The sequence below is a fragment of the Lissotriton helveticus genome, chromosome 4_1, assembly GCF_964261635.1.
Source record: "Lissotriton helveticus chromosome 4_1, aLisHel1.1, whole genome shotgun sequence".
Classification (NCBI taxonomy): Eukaryota; Metazoa; Chordata; class Amphibia; order Caudata; family Salamandridae; genus Lissotriton; species Lissotriton helveticus.
The window spans coordinates 623,967,038-623,984,080 of NC_136063.1; the positions used below are offsets into that span (position 1 = coordinate 623,967,038).

At 43.4% G+C, this 17,043-nt stretch overlaps 1 long non-coding RNA gene across 1 annotated transcript in view; it reads right to left on the reverse strand.

Annotated features, from left to right (window-relative positions):
• Nucleotides 1–949: 949 nt before the first annotated feature.
• Nucleotides 950–17,043, reverse strand: part of LOC144827266 (uncharacterized) — a 46,321-nt gene continuing 30,227 nt past the window's right edge. The window contains exon 2 of the long non-coding RNA XR_013610107.1: nucleotides 950–1,296. This is a non-coding gene — a long non-coding RNA (uncharacterized LOC144827266). The remainder of the gene's footprint in view (nucleotides 1,297–17,043) is intronic.

Below are 17,043 nucleotides of genomic sequence, written 5' to 3' on the forward strand. Positions count from 1 at the left end.
CGAATGCCCTGAGAATCAACAGTATTGGAGGGAGGTCACAGTGGTGATGGCTACAGTAATGGGACTGGAGGTCCCTACGGAAGCCAGATGCCGGATCTTGGACATCTCTGGGGAGGTGAAATTGCCCAAATAATCCGCTCTGTGGCTATCATTGGCAGCAGAGGTGGCTAAATGTAACATCGCCATGGCCTGGGCGCAGACAGACCACAGAACTTCTAGGACTGGGAAAATGACCTTGACTGGTGCCAGCTGGCAAACCACGAGCTATACCAAGACCGGGCATGTCCCCGTAAACTTGATAAAGTGTGGGGCAACTGGGTTCAACACAGGGGTTCCCGAGGGGGGTTGAGGTTGGCACTGGAGGGAGGGTTCAGGGATGCCCCTTTTGCTAGCCCTGTCCGTGGTAAACATTGTATCCAAAAATCGGTATATGTGATGTATTTGTTATCAGACATTGCCAGTAAGGGCAATATTTGTCCCTCGGCGATTGGCCTACTGTTTGTACTTCATTTGATCTGTACCTTGGTGATCTGTACAACTGCTTAATAAAAAGATTTTGTTTAAATAATAATCAATGTGTACATACAGGTGGGGATAACGGGAGAGTATACATCTGAACTGAGGAGATTTAAGGAGATGGACTCCCTGTGTACTAACCATGATAAAGATTTGATTATTGTGCTGAGAAATTTTAACCATAAGCTAGATCAAAGGAAATCTGAGCCCCTTTTCAAGGAGATATTGACCGCATTGAACATAAATGCTGCCAGTTTTCCAGCTGCCACTCTTGCAACGCATAATAATAAACTTGTGAACTGTTTTGGCTCTAAAGGCTTATTTTATATAAATGGGCGAGGGGACCCAGGCAGGCCGGCTCATCAGACATTAAAAGATTTTCTAGCTGTCATGATTAGAATTTTCAATTTTATTAATGACTCGGAGGCGACAATTTTGCTGACTCTTTCTTCACTGTTTATTATCAATTTTACACAGCCGCCAAACAAATTTAACATCAAAATAGAAAAACTACATTTCTAAATAACTGCTCATGACGTCTTCTTCAGACCTCCAATCAGGCCTTACTACTGGCGATATAATCCTAGTACACCATATTACATCTTTTTTCTTTGCCAACAATGGCTAACAGTCTTGAAGCTTTAAACACCTGTAACAGATTGAAGTGGACAAATCTAACTGGTCACTGAATCATAGAACCAGGTTGTGGACCTTTACAAGCATAACAGGAAACCGGGATTACCCAGCTGAAATCTGTTTATTCTGTCTTCTGAGCAGAACCTGGAAAAAATATGGAAGAACATGTAATATCAAAGAATATTGGAACAGCATCCACATTCAATAAAACAATACCTGAAAGTTGTCAGTATAAAAGACCTGGTTATAAACACATAATATCATATAATTCATTATTAGGAAGGACAATCACATCAACCAAACCCTTGATAAAACTTGGAAGATGCTATGGGCGGGGTAATCTTTGCCGCCGAGTTTTTAATAGAATTGAAAATTCTAGACGTGATAGCTAGAACATTGTTTATTCTATGTCAGGACTGGAGGCTTCGGATTATGCTTGTTCAAAGCGGATTCAATACCCATGAAGCTACATCTAAAATAGGCTTACAATAAAATGTTTTAAAAGTAGAGTCTGATGACCAATCAGCGGCCTTCCTAATGTCTTGAAGTAGGGAAACTAGGGAAAAGGTTTTGGAGGTCATAGCTCCTCTGACGGAGTGACCTCCAAATTTACTGGTGTCTACTCTCGCTTTTCCCAGGAGCCACTCCACCCATCTGGCAAAAGTGGCAGAAGAGACCGCATTAAAATGCTTTTGTAGGGTAATTAGCAATTGACCTCTACCAGAATGCTGGAACATTCATGTCTGGTGCTCATATTCTTTTAAACAATGTACAATGCTTACTTTTGGATTATTATGAAAATGTGGTTATGTAATCTGCTTAGAATCTGTTTTTGTTCTTCTAGACAAGGTGAAATTAACTCCATTTGGAGTAAATCTCTACCTGCTAAATCCAGAGCTTTCATGTCTGACACCCTTATGCAAGAAACCAAACAACGCAACATGGTCAACTTAGCTGATAGCTGTTTCTGTGTAAGTTCAGAGTTGGTCGGCCATCTCCGAAAGAAGGAAAGGATGATATTTACGTCCCAAAAGTAGTCAGATTTGGACCTTGGGGGGTTGCTTCGGTGAATGCCTTGCATACCTCGGCATACCAAGGGATGAACCCCCACCGGTTTCCCGTTGAACAGTGCATGGCTGGCTGAAACAAGCGATCAATAATTGTTGACTGATGAGTAAGACATACCGGCAGACGCAAACCCTGCTAGAAATTTGATCACAAACACAATGGGGGCTCCTTGGGGATCAAAAGCCTGTTAGTCACACCAACCCAACCATTGTCGCCAAGCAGAGATAAAACAATTGTATGTGGCCTCGGACCAGGAGAGGAGAAGGAATTTTTCAGTGTGTCCCAAAAGGCCAGGCAGGAACCAATAGTCCCTGAAATGCACCACCCTTCATATGTAAATGGCTGTGCATTAGCAAGGGGTGTCAGGCTCTTGAGGGATCCAGAAGGAGATCTGGGACCACAACAATCAGAGATTGGTAAGCGCAAGACATTTCCATGAGAAATGGGAACCACCATAGAGATTGCCATAGTGGAGTAACCAGAATGAGTTCTGCATGCTCTCTGCTGGTTTGAGGATTCCCTCGGAATCAGGAGAAAGGGAGGAAAGGCATAATGGAGGGGGCTGTGCCACTCCTGGAGGAGAGCATCCGTGGCCAAAGCCATCGGATCCGGACGCCAGGAAAAGAACTTTGGGAGCTGACTGGATAATCGGAAGGCAAAAAGGTCTGTGCCACATGGACCCCATTGCGTCTAAAGTAGTTGGAAAACTGACGGGTGTCGTTTCCATTCGCAGGTGTCACAGAGGTAACAAGAGTTCCAGTCCGCTACAATATTGTCTTGGTTTGGGAGGTATTCTGCGATTACAGAGATATGATGCTGAAGACAGTAGGGCCAAAATTATTAGGCAATTTCCACTAAGACCTGTGAATTGGTCCGGTCCAGCTTGTTGATATACTGAACCGCAGAGACATTTTCTATCTTTAATTAAAAAAAATACAACAGCTGGAAACGTGGGGTGCTAGTGTCTTGATGGTGAAAGAACCCACCATAAGCTCCAGACAATTGTTATGGGGTTGAGATTCGTTGGGAGACCATTTCTTTCCTGTGCAGATACTGCCGCATCAGGCTCCCCAGCCCCGACTGGCGTCGGATTCGATCAGCACATCCGGACATGAGCCAAATATAGCTTGATGAAAACTGTGTTACCCCTGTGCACTCAAACTTAAAAAGACAGATTCAAAAGTTCTAACGTTCAGTTATTGCGCTGCACTTGATGCACGTCGTCACTCCGTGCCTTGTAACAATCAGTGTGTAGAGTGAGAAACAAGTTCTCACAAAGTGCGCACACGTTATTACATGGAGCAATGAAGTTCCTTCACAATTTATTTTTCAATCTTCCAAAATCATAATCAAAGCTTATATGAATTCAAAGTTTTTATTTTCTTCTTTCATGAGCTCATAATTTTTCACGTCTGTTATTTCAACATAAATTCATCTCTCAATCTTCTTCAAAACCCCATGCATTTCGGGTCACAAAACCATAGGACCCTTCGTCAGGGGTCTGTGGGAAAATCATACAGGACCCAGTTAATAGCAGAAATGGTTCCCACACAACATAAACATATACAATGCAAACAATCAAACAAACAATGCAATATGTGGTACGTTAAGAGAAAAAGAAAAGCGCAAAAGAAAAGCGCTCTGCTCATCCTGTGTTATCTGACATAGAGCGAGACTATCGGCCAAACAAATGTCAATATCTGCGTAACTATACATAATCACTCCAACGGTCTTAAACTCGGCAAATCCGACTTACTGTGAGATTGAGAATGGAGCGTCTCCGTGAACCCTGAAACAAACGCCGTAATCAAATTACCCAGTCCTATTAAAACGATGAGTCTGTGGCTGACGGAAGAGCCTGACACGTGACCGTGGTCACATGATCGGGGAGTTTCGCCTGCAACAACCACATTATGGGTGTCGGCGTGAAACGCAGCGGCCATATTTAAAGGTGCAATTAACATCGCTGAATCTTAAAGCACTATTCTTATGCAAATTGCTACATTGAACCAAATATGGATTAATATAGTATAGTGTGTGAGACATCAACAACTTAAATATAACCAAAAATTGGAGCACATATTCACAAGGTAAAAAATAAAATAAAAGGAATGAAGTAAATCATTTTTGCGAAGGTGAAAATAGTCCTGCACCCATTCCTGCACCCATTGTTCGTGGTGAAACTATAAAAAGCATGTGTATTCAATCCTATCGTTCATCCCGATCGGATGAAGAGCATTTAATTTTTTGATCCAGAAGAATTCAGCTTGTAATCTTTGTTTAATGGGATCCAGGTCTCCGCGCTGTTTCATCACCTCAAGAATCGTGCATCTCAGTTGTGCGATCTGATGGCGAGCCTCTATCCAATGATTAGCCACTGTGGATTTGTTGTTTGCCAGTCTAATGTTGCTTTTGTGCTCTGTGATGCGCACCTTTAGTTTTCTTTCCGTTTGGCCCACATACACTTTCCCACACGGGCATTTAATTGCATATATAATGTTTTTAGTGTCACATGTTGAAGAATGTTGCAATTCGATTTGATAACCTTTAGTTGGATGAGTAAATTGGTTTCCCACAATCACGTTGCTGCAATGAACGCAGTTTTGGCATTTGGCCATACCTTTGTAAGTTCTTTTAGGTTCACTTGTGCTGTTCAAAATTTCTTTCAGATTGCGTGACCTTTGAAATGCGAACGTGATTCTGTCACTGAATAGTTCTTTCAAATCAGGTTCTGTGGCAATAAGTGACCAATGGTGATTCAAAATGCGTTTAATCCGTGTGGCTTCTGTGGAAAATTTCAATACACATACAGTTTTCTTCTCAGAGCTCGGAATGTTAAGTTCAAGTAAATAATCTCTTGATTTATTTTTGACTCTTTCTAGAGATTCCTTCAGAATGGTTTCAGGGTATCCTCTTGCCCGATATTTTTGAGTTTGTGTCTCAAGTGATGTAGACAACTCATTTGCTTGAGTAGTGATGCGTTTCAATCTGATGAATTGTGATGTAGGGAGATGCTTTTTTAATGACTCTGGGTGGAAGCTTTGGAATAATAAACAAGAGTTGCGATCAGTTGGTTTTGTATGTACCTTCGTACTCAATTGTTGATTAACAAATGTAATTCTGACATCCAGAAAAGTAATGGACGACACATTGATTGTGTGGGTGAATTTAATCCTTTCATTGTAGGTGTTCAACAATTCAATGTTTCTTTCGAGGTCGCTCCTTGTGCCTTTCCATATAAGGAATACATCATCAATATAACGTTTGAAAAAAATCAAACCTGCTGTCCATATAGGATTTTCCAAGATGTGATCATGTTCAAATTTTTGCATGAAAATGTTCGCATATGAGGGAGCCCCCCCCAAAGCCCATAGATGTTCCATTACATTGGTTGTAAAAAAAATTATTCCACTCAAAGTAACTGTAGAACAGGGCATATTGCATTAATTCAAGAATGAACAATTGTTGAGACTCATCCAAATCACTTTGTAACAGACTCCACTCGAGTGCTTCGATCCCTTCATTATGTGGGATAGATGTATAGAGGGATACAACATCTATCGTGCACAATAGCTAAGTAGAACCTTCATCAAATTGAATGCCATTTAACATCTTCAAGAAAGCTGTAGTATCCTTGATGTAAGTCACACTCTTTTGGACGGTCGGCTGTAGAAATTTGTCTACAAATCTTCCTATCGGTTCTGAGATGGAGCCACAGGCAGAGACGATGGGTCTAAACGGAGGATTGACAGGATCCTTATGAATCTTCGGCAACATATAAAGTTGCGGTCTTCTTGGGTATTTAACTTCAAAAAATCTTTTAGTCTTTTCGTTAATCCAATTCATTTCTCTAGTGTGATCCACTATTTTTTGCAAAATGCTTTGGTATTCCAGTGTCGGATCATGATCCAAAGGTAAGTAAATGTTTTCATCTGCTACATGATTATTTACACTGTTAGTGTAAAACTCAGTATCCATGACGATAAGGGCACCTCCCTTATCCGCTTTTTGGAATGTCAAATTCTTATTGAGACTCAAATTTTTCAAGGTGTTCCACTCTGATTGAAAGATTAGTTTTGGACGGTTTGGAGAAAGGGATTCTTTGTACATCCGCGAGCACTGACCTTTCAAAAGCATCAATCGTTTTGTGTGATGTGGGCGCACAAAATGTACTTTTTGGCTTGAAATCTTTGTTCCAACTGTTTTCACTGACTGTAGCTGGTGTATCTTTAAAGAAAAACTTCAGTTTCAAAGATCGAAAGAATTTGAACAGAGCTACTTCCGTTTCTCCTAATGATGATCTATAAGTGGGAACAAAAGTTATTCCTTCATTCAAAAGACTCTCTTGTGCAGGTGTCAAGACAGTCGAAGAAATATTGATAATTACGTTGTTTTCGCTATTTGACTCCTTGTGCGTTTTGCGATCTCTTCTTCGGTTTCGTAGTCCCCTCCTGATGTGTGTGGGGGATTGTGGGAAACCAATTTACTCATCCCACTAAAGGTTATCAAATCGAATTGCAACATTCTTCAACATGTGACACTAAAAACATTATATATGCAATTAAATGCCCGTGTGGGAAAGTGTATGTGGGCCAAACGGAAAGAAAACTAAAGGTGCGCATCAGAGCACAAAAGCAACATTAGACTGGCAAACAACAAATCCACAGTGGCTAATCATTGGATAGAGGCTCGCCATCAGATCGCACAACTGAGATGCACGATTCTTGAGGTGATGAAACAGCGCGGAGACATGGATCCCAATAAACAAAGATTACAAGCTGAATTCTTCTGGATCAAAAAATGAAATGCTCTTCATCCGATCAGGATGAACGATAGGATTGAATACACATGCTTTTTATAGTTTCACCACGAACATTGGGTGCAGGACTATTTTCACCTTCGCAAAAATGATTTACTTCATTCCTTTTATTTTATTTTATTTTTTACATTGTGAATATGTGCTCCAATTTTTGGTTATATTTAAGTTGATGATGTCTCACACACTATACTATATTAATCCATATTTGGTTCAATGTAGCAATTTGCATAAGAATAGTGCTTTAAGATTCAGCGATGTTAATTGCACCTTTAAATATGGCCGCTGCGTTTCACGCCGACACCCATAATGTGGTTGTTGCAGGCGAAACTCCCCGATCATGTGACCACGGTCACGTGTCAGGGTCTTCCGTCAGCCACAGACTCATCGTTTTAATAGGACTGGGTAATTTGATTACGGCGTTTGTTTCAGCGTTCACGGAGACGCTCCATTCTCAATCTCACAGTAAGTCGGATTTGCCGAGTTTAAGACCATTGGAGTGATTATGTATAGTTACGCAGATATTGACATTTGTTTGGCCGATAGTCTCGCTCTATGTCAGATAACACAGGATGAGCAGAGCGCTTTTCTTTTGCGCTTTTCTTTTTCTCTTAACGTACCACATATTGCATTGTTTGTTTGATTGTTTGCATTGTATATGTTGTGTGGGAACCATTTCTGCTATTAACTGGGTCCTGTATGATTTTCCCACAGACCCCTGACGAAGGGTCCTATGGTTTTGTGACCCGAAATGCATTGGGTTTTGAAGAAGATTGAGAGATGAATTTATGTTGAAATAACAGACGTGAAAAATTATGAACTCATGAAAGAAGAAAATAAAAACTTTGAATTCATATAAGCTTTGATTATGATTTTGGAAGATTGAAAAATATATTGTAAAGGAACTTCACTGCTCCATGTAATAACGTGTGCGCACTTTGTGAGGACTTGTTTCTCACTCTACACACCAAATATGGCTTGGCCATTCCAGGCAGCCATGTGATCAAGCCACCATGTAGTCCTTCCCTGGTGCCTGGGATGAGCACTTTGTGCATAACTTATCTCTGCCTGCATTGTGAAGCCAGCCAAGCCTGACCAGGGGTCATCGAGGAGAGCTATACCTCTGCCCGCACAAGCTCGACCGGGGGCCGCGTAGGCGAGCCAACAGCCGGGGAACTACTGCTCCCATCGCCCCCCTGGGGCATTCCAAGCAGCGCCGCACCGTCACTAGCGCGCCAGGAGGCGCTAAAGGGGAGCCTGTCAGAGACTGGGGTGGGCGTCTCCTCTTTCTTCAGCCCATCAAAGACTGGTCAGCGTTTCATATTGCTTTGACTGTAAATTTATTTTTGTAGCGTCCTGTGTTCTTGTACCCTGCTATCTTGATAGTATGAGCAAGATTAAGCGTAAGGGGGTGGGGGGCCCGGTGTTGCAGGGACTCTTGACGCTTTCTTAGCGAGGGGAACCATCAGGGAGCCAAGCTCCGGTATTGCTACAGGGAGGGACTGAGAGTAGTAGTATGTCTCTCCATCTCCCTCCCGAAGCGACACCATATATAGTTATCCTATCTAATGTGCCAGTGCTCCCTTTAGGGGGGGACAAACATTGGTCATCACTTAAGAACAAAACACTTCACCTGTTGAACGCTAGAACTGGGATGGGCAAGGCTTTATTTAGTGAATTTAAAATGATACGTAGAATTCCATGGGTCGCGAAATCTAAAGCTTTCAGAGGAGACTGCATGGTTGTAATTTTTGGGTCGCCTTGCCTAGTCCAAACCATTTTGGATAGGGCAGGGTCTGGGCACCTAAACAAGGACAGTATTAACATCTTGCCACTAGGTTTCTTCTATCGTAATTTCCCAGCCCGTGCTAGAGGGAGGGTGGGTTTAAGGGATGTAGACCAGGTTCAAGGCCCCTATAATTATGTGGTCCCCACACAAAACAGATTCGAAATATTTTCTAATCTGGAGGTCATAGATTGACTTGAATTAAATAATACAGTCTTTCACCCACACGATGTGTTGGGTGAGGGGGGATGCGTAACAGGCTCTAATATTTTAGGAGGCCCCTTACTTACTAGTTTATCCAGCTCCACACATGATAATGTACAGGCTGTAATTAGGCTGGGTGAAGGGGATGGTGGTTTAATATCTCCTGGTACTCCCCCGTATAAAGGGCTACTGGTTCAGCTGAAGTAACTAGTGTATGTCACCTGCCATGTTTTAGCCATAATTTAGACCCCGCCGCAGAACTCAAATTAGCTTCCTGGAACATAGCACTCTTATCAAAAACTGCATCAGCAGGCTGGTCCCTCTTCATTGAGGGCCACGATATACTGTTTTTCCAAGAAACCTGGGCTATGGATCATGTACATCGTCAGGGCTATTTAAACTTTCCAAAGAGAGCCGAGGGGGACCAAAGACGAAGACCAAGGTGGGGGGGCTCACTACTTGGGTTAGACAGTCTAACTACTCTAGGGTGGAAGAGTTGCACATTGCTAGCAGGGACATTCTAATAATTAGGATCCAGCAGGTAAAAATACCTGATTTGTTACTCATTAATGTCTATGCAAGGGGCGTGCAAGGAGGGAAAGCATCTCCCACTGTTGATCTTTTAGATGCATTTTTAACAGAATATAGAGGAATTAATAATTTGATAATAGCTGGTGATTTTAATTTTACTTTTGAACCCCTGGACGTCAATGATGTAAGTCTCTGCACAGAGGAGGATGCTGAGTGGTCTATTCCATTTCTGGATCTTCCGCCAATTAAAAAATGGACAGGGAGTATCAACTATAACATTGTATAATTTTACCTCTATGTGTTTGCATTGTCTTTTGTGATTTTTTAAATCGAAATAGAGACTTTATTGATTGATTGACTGATCATCTCATAATATGAAAGGCTCGTTGGAGGTGCCTAATCTTCAGATGTTGTACAGCCTGACAGTGTAACGGTGCCGGGACAATCGCCTGACTGGAGGAGACTAATAGCCCCACTATTCTGGCTTGGACTCTCAGAGAAATCATGTTCTTGGCTGAATGGATTTCCTTCAATATCTGCTTCCGTTTTGGACGGGGAAGGGAAAGAGTAGCCTCCACGAGTGAATTTGGAAACCAAGAAACTCCGTGCACTGGGAGGCTTGGAGGATCTCGATAATTTCACCAATCTACAAATCAGGAGATAAGTCCCTCCCAAAAAGTTATCGGTTAGTCGCCCTCTTGGACAATGATGCAAAATACTTTGCTGGGACACTGCTGGATGAGCTGCAACGTTGGGCGGAAAATAACTCAATCATTCCCCTAAATCAAACAGGTTTCTCTAAATTCGTGGGGACCTCGACAAACATAACAACAATGGCTTTGTTAATTGATAAGGCTGAGGCTACAAGAACACCACTACATCTATGCTTTATCGATTACCGGGCAGCCTTTGACCATGTCAACCGACAGAAACTCTGGTTGAAACTGGCAGGCTGGGGCATTCCCCAGGTTTTATTGAACCTGTTAATCAACTTGCACACTGAAACTTGGGTGCAATTAAAGCTCGGTGATGGGTCAACGCTATCTAGGAAAATTCCAACAACAAAAGGCCTTAAGCAAGGCTGTTTACTGGCCCCAACGCTATTCAACCTGTTTCTTGCAGATCTTATTCAGTTATTAAATGCCTGCAACTCACACTCCCCAGAGATTGGGAATCTAATACTACCATGTCTTCTTTACGCTGATGACCTAGTACTGATTGGTCAAACGAAGGTGGGTCTGCAGCGTCTGCTAGACATCACGTCCCAATACTCTGAGGCTAATGACAACCATCAATCTGGAGAAAACCAAAACCATGACAATCAAAAAGAACCTGAAGAAAATACCTGTCTGGTTTTGGGATAAGATCCAAATAGATTCAGTCTCAGAGTACAAATACCTAGGGGTGTCTATTGATAAAGGTGGGCATTTTGCAACCCAAAGAGATGTAATCAAAAAAGAAAGGCATAGCCATAGCCGTCTCAATGAGAAACCTAAAACTCCAGATTAACTGGGCCCTCACTCGCCCCTTTGGTCGAAGTTATACGAGCACAACTTCTTCCGACAATAACTTACGGGAGCGAGGCACAGAGAGGAAGGGATTCCAAGCTCTTGGACACCGTGGTTGCTAAAGTATACAGAATGGTCTTAGGTCTCCCTACACGAGTCTCTCCAGCACAAATCAGGCTGAGTTTGGCGTGCAAAAACAGACTGTTGCAAGGAAAGGTGCAACAGTTATTTTCTGGGACAGAGTCAGGAAATCTAAACCAGGCACCTTAAACTGGCACTTATGGACTGAGTTACAACAGAAACAGTCATCTCCAGCAGCTAAATATTTAGCAGCAAAGACCTAACAGAGGAAAGGAGACAGCTTTTAAAACCACTTTTCAATCAGAGAGGCATCCGTACACGGAGGCAAGCCGTGTTAGCGTGCTTTTCTCCTGGGGATACGCAGCTTAACTGCAGGCTTGTGAAATGTTTAGGAAAAGTGGAGAAGAAAATGTTAAATCAGATTGGCACTGCAGTGGACAAGGAAAGAGACTGATGTTGCTAGAATAATCATGTTTATTAACGGACTGTAATATCATAATGTTTTTTAATCGATTTTAACTTTTGAACTTGTAATGACTGGTTTGTGGCAATGGTTTTAAGTAACTCTCCTAAATAAAAGTATGCCGTGCACTGGGAGGGAGACATGCTGGATTTCTTTTGATTGATCAGAAAGCCCAGGTCTTGAAGTAGGAGAATAGCCTATGAAAGATGAGTTAGGAGTACATCTTTGTTCTGCGCCATTAGAAGATTGTCGAGGTAAATGAGCAGACTAATACCTCTGGCACGGAGCTGTTCTACTACTGGGCGCATCACTTTGGTGAAACACCATAGTGCTGAGGACAGGCCGAAAGGCAGTACTCTGAATCAAAACCACTGACCGTTCCTCCAGAATTGTAGAAACTTGCGGTGATGATGGTAAATGGTAATTGAGAGAAATTCGTCATTCAGATTCAGACAAACCATCCAATCCCCTTCCTGCAGGAGGTCCCGGAGGATATGATTCCCCTCCATTTTGAAGTGACAGTATATGGTCCAAGAATTTAACTCTTTCAGGTTGATAACCAGGCGGGTCCCTTTCCCTTTTTTGAGAACCATGAAAATATTGCTGCAAAACTACACCGAGTCAGGGTGGCTAGGAGCAACCACTTCTTTCTGAAAAAGCTGAGACAATTCAAGTTGAATGAAAGTTTGATTTTGTATGGGAAAAGGGAGAGGGCGAGGAAGAGTGGGTCGCTGAGGAGTTCCAAAGAACTCTATCTTGTATCAGGAGACTGTTTCCAGTACCCATGGATCTTGTGTGATGGCTTCGCAGTTGTTGAGAAAGTGGTGTGGTCTGCTCCCAGTTGAACGGAGGAAAGGGAAATTAGGCTCATCCGAGGATCCTGAAGAGGCGGTGAGATTCCCCTGCCCTCGGGAAGGGACTTTGTGGTAGCGTCCTCCACACACTCTGGGGGAATAGAAGTTGGGGCGTGCCTCAGATTCATAGTTGCGGTTTCTGCCTCGGAAGCTTCTGGAAAGGCTTGGACCGGACGGACGGCAGGTCAATTGCCCTCTGTATCGCCCGGCCCGCCCAAAAAGGCGCTAGTTGAGAAAAACCTTATTGAGCAATGATTGTGCTTCATCAAGCGATGTGAAGGTTTGTACAAACTTCCCAATGTCATTCACAAAGCAATCTCCATACAGGAGACTGTTCGCTTTAGGACCGGATTCTGCATTCACTAGTTGCGCTAGCTTAGGATCTATGTGGATTAAAACAGACCTATGGTGTTCAGCTGATAAGGCACAATTGGCGTTTCCCACCATACATATGGCTCTTTGAGCCCAACCAGCTATGGTGTGAGGGTCAATGGGGGCACTGGAAACCTTTGCGGAGACCGCCATCTCTGGAATCTTGCACAGTGGTCTGGTCAAGGACTTTATCCTCACAGGCCTTCCAAGACCTGTCGATTCCTTTTTTGGGATCTTTAGAAGAGCATTAGGGTAAAGTAGCTGGGTTTGGGTCTATTTCTGGTGTGTCAGTTACCCCATCTGCAGTGTCAGTCCGGGGGCACTCGTAACACAATCTATTGCGCACCTCTTTCTCAAAACCCTTTCTGACGTGCTTTTGGGGATACTCTGCGACAGGCGGGATGGGAGCCCAGGCTAAGGAACAAGGGTGGACATTCTTGTCCGGGTCAAAGTCCAATGGATTCAGGGGAGAGAGGGAGTGAGGAAGTTGAGGGGTGGTTGGAGTCGCGATGGGCTTTTGGGCATTTCTGGGGAGGAAGAGTCGCCCTGTTAGAGCCAGAGGGAGGGGCAGCCATAGGGTCAGAATCCTGATCATAAGGCATGGGAGGGGAAGGAAAAGAGGCATCAGGAGACCTGTCATGCACCGTGTCAGCATGATCCGATGAGAAGTTGTGAGAAATACATGTCACAATCCCAATATAGGGCAATTCAGAGGACGATGAATCATGGCCTATTGGAACCTAGGTAGAAGGAGCAGTGTTGAAAGCATAACGCTGCTGGTGACCAGCGAAGGGCTGAAGGACAGATGCCAAGGCACCATTGACTGGATGTGTCACTGTGTCACTGAGGCATCAAGGGCCTCAATGAGGTTTTCCTCATTTAGAGGTAAATCTTCTTGCAAGTCCTGAAGATAGCTATCATCACAAAATTGGCACCCTGCCACCTTAGGCAGATATTAGGTGAAGGCTCAATAGAGAAGATACTGGCAGACAACCAGGGGGGACCCCAAATCATGAAAAACAGGCTGTAGGGATGCAAACCAAGATGACACCTGCCCCTCAGGCGAAGCCTGTATAATGTTTGCACTTGATCTCAAGGTTGTGGGGAAGCGTTTGCGGTGCATGCTAAAATGGTTGGAGTGCCGGCTGTCTACTTGCGAGTCAGCATGGCTCGTTAGTCCCAATACACTTGAGCTTCTTGCAGTGCATGTGAGGTGCGCACCGCAAGCAACAAGCTAAAAATAGGACCACGGTCCGAGAATTAGAACGCTCTGCTTCCCGCCTCCTGCTGACCCCCGTGGGGTTGCTCGATTAGTGGTGACAGCGCTGTGTACAAAAGCAAAATACAGCTGGCAAGCGCTTGCGGCCCCAATACATAAAATTTCACACAACGTTAGAAATAACAAGAAGAATAGTGAAACTGCACTTATCTCGAGGCAAAGAAGCAAAGAAAGAGGATGTAATATGGCATCCTAGAATTATATCGTCTGGAGCAGGGCCTGACTGGTGGCCTGAAGATGACGTCATGAGCATTTATTGGGAAATTTAGTTTTTCTATTTTGATATTAAATTTGATTGTCTGGTGTGTAAAATTGATAATAAACAGTGAAGGGTCAGCAGAATCTGAAGCCTCAGATACTGTGTAATGAATGTGACTTCTCACCAATAAGCCACACCCAAACCCTGCACTCCCACTTTGAAGGCAAATACATCACTGCACCTTTAAATAATACACTTTGAGCAACACTCCCTTAAGACAAGGTAAAGACCCAACACTCCCTTAAGGCAAGGTAAGAAAACTAATCCAGATGCATGTAAAATAACACACAAGTTTATTAATGCAATATTTTAAAAAGGCAGGCCGAATGTATCAGTAAATGCAGATTCCCAAATGTCAAATGAATGTTTAAATGAACAATTGAAATAGAATGCAATATATAAATATACAAGTAGCAGAGAATAGAAAATATGTACAGAAATAGTTAGGAACACCTCACCGACTGATTCTGCAACATCCTTGCCAACTCTAGCTGGGGAAGACCGTTCAACAGCTTAGGAAGGAGTTCAGTCAGGACTCAAGTACCGTCACAGGAATAAGTCTATTCTGTGGTGAACTTCCATCTGGCCCTTGAAGGTTCCCAGCTTAAATATCATTACTATACGTAGGACGAAGCTTCTAGAAAACCTCGCCCCCTTCTCATGAGAAAGAACCGAGCTGGTTGTACCAGTCTGCGTCAAGGCCAAGATGGAGGCTGGCCAAGTTCCTGTATATTGACTTCGAGGCAGAGTTGCACATTCTACAGATAATATTCAGTTCACTCTGGCCAGTGAAGAGCGAAAAACAAGTGAAGAGCAGACACCTGCCCTCCCCACTTCGCAGCTAAGTGAGAGCAGCAAGGCAAAGCCAGAGAACAAGATGACATGAGGCTATGTTAAAGCCAATAGTAAGAACTCATAATCAACCAAAACAACTTGAAGCACTGCTGTGCACGCAGAAGCAAGGCAAAGTCAGCAAAGAAGATGACATAAGGCCATGTCAAAGCCAATAGTAAGCACCTATAATTCTCATAACCCAAACAACTTGCAAGCACTGCTGGGCACACAGAAAAGCTTGAAGAAAGGTAAAGTCAGAAAGCAAGATTACATGAGGCCATGTCAAAGCCAATAGTAAGAACTCATAATTAACCCAAACAACTTGCAAGCACTACTGTGCACGCAGGAAAACTGCAGCAAGTCAAAGTCAGAAAACAAGATGACACAAGGCCATGTCAAAGCCAATAGTAAGAACTCATAATTAACCCAAACAACTTGCAAGCACTACTGTGCACGCAGGAAAACTGCAGCAAGTCAAAGTCAGAAAACAAGATGACACAAGGCCATGTCAAAGCCAATAGTAAGCACTCATAATTCTCATAACTGTATAACACCGAGCACATGTGTGCATCACTGCTCACATCACTGCAATTTGACATTCCACACCTCTTTCTCCCTCTCACGCCTTCAAATACACATCCTACACGCTCTGCTCTTGGCAAGCTGTCCACTCCATGACAGCTCGCACTGAAAGACAGCAAGATTACAAGAGAGAAGAGAATCAGGCGTATGCAGGACTGTCCTACATTAAGGCTAGGGTAAAATAACACACTAAAGTCAATTAAAATGGTGGTAGTCGAAGGTCATCAGAGGGCGCCAAACCACAAGAGTGACTCTTTCACTACATCCTGACATAGAATTAAGATTCAATCGCAACTCTGCCTTGTTGATTACATCTTTCTGCATGCCTGGCTCTTCAACAAAATTAAAAGTTAACAGGTAAATGCAAGTTGTGGGTAGTTACTATTATCTCCTAAAGATAGAAATAATCATAGGAGAAAGTAGGCCAAGGGAAACGGCTTTATCCCCACAGATTGACACCCCCAGAATCTTGGAGGAAAGCTTAAAAAAACTAGCCAATTCTCAGCAAGGCCACGTGCGGACTCCTGACCCTGCAAACTGTATTAAGTGGCATGAAAACACTATTATTCAGGTGGCACATTGCTTAAAGATAGAACTTAACACCAAAAGAAGGCCGAAGAAGAACCCTCAGGTTAATGCAAAGAATGCTAATGAATGGTATGATGATTACTGTAGAAAACTAAAGGCTCAGATCGGGAATGGGGTAAAAAAGCTTAAGAAGTTTGATCATGGGAATAATGACAGCCTCCAGAATACTAAGAAAATGTATAAAAAAAACTGATAAGAAATTGGAAGAGAATATACAAGGAGAGATGCTGGGAAACCCTGTTAGACGCAATTGAAATAAAGAATGTCAGAAAGAGGGTTGGGTGACGCTAGCAACCAAGATGGCCGCATAAGCTCCCGGCTCCGCCGACCTCCGCCGGTTGCTCATAAATCCTGACTTCCATCCGGATTTCCCACCGGACTCCCGTGCAGCTGAAGTGCGCCTGACTCTAAAGGTGCAATCCCGGAATTTCTAGCTGCCCAGATGATGACGATACGCCGTGCGCGCCATTCTCGGCCTAACCCAGAGTTGAAGCCGGGGCCTTGAGTTCTAACCCAGCCGGGTTGGAGTTGAACAACATCGGCCGCGGGACGTGGGTGGTTCCGGTCTCCCGAAGTGGCGTCTTCCTTTCCGTTTTGGATGGTGATTTGGTGTCAGCTTTATCCCGCAACTGCGGCGGCTTGACGTATCGACTGCTTTGGTCGGGG